The sequence below is a fragment of the Equus caballus genome, chromosome 20 (assembly GCF_041296265.1).
Source record: "Equus caballus isolate H_3958 breed thoroughbred chromosome 20, TB-T2T, whole genome shotgun sequence".
NCBI lineage: Eukaryota > Metazoa > Chordata > Mammalia > Perissodactyla > Equidae > Equus > Equus caballus.
In genome coordinates this window covers 48128552-48128871 of record NC_091703.1, presented here as the reverse complement: position 1 = coordinate 48128871, position 320 = coordinate 48128552, and positions in this window count along the sequence as shown.

Sequence of the window (320 nt, the reverse complement as noted above, 5' to 3'; positions counted from 1 at the left end):
GCCTGGTGTTTCAGTTTTTTTCTTTATTGGCCCTACTATGTGGCTGGTAAATGAACCTGTGTTTGTGTTCAGTTACAAAACCAATAGGAAAATTATAGCTCTACAGTTTTTCGCTCTTTCAATGCAACCAAATCCTTACGTTATCCTTTCCAGAAAGTCCTGATATGAGGGACACTGCCTTCCCTGAGGCCCACTCGTTTTCACATCCTCGGGGCTGTCCCCCACAGTTGAAAGGATTAGTTCACAGTGTCCCTAGAAACTCCATCTGGTCATTTTTCTGCCCCTCCTACTTGTGGCAGGTCAAACGTCCTGAAGGCCAA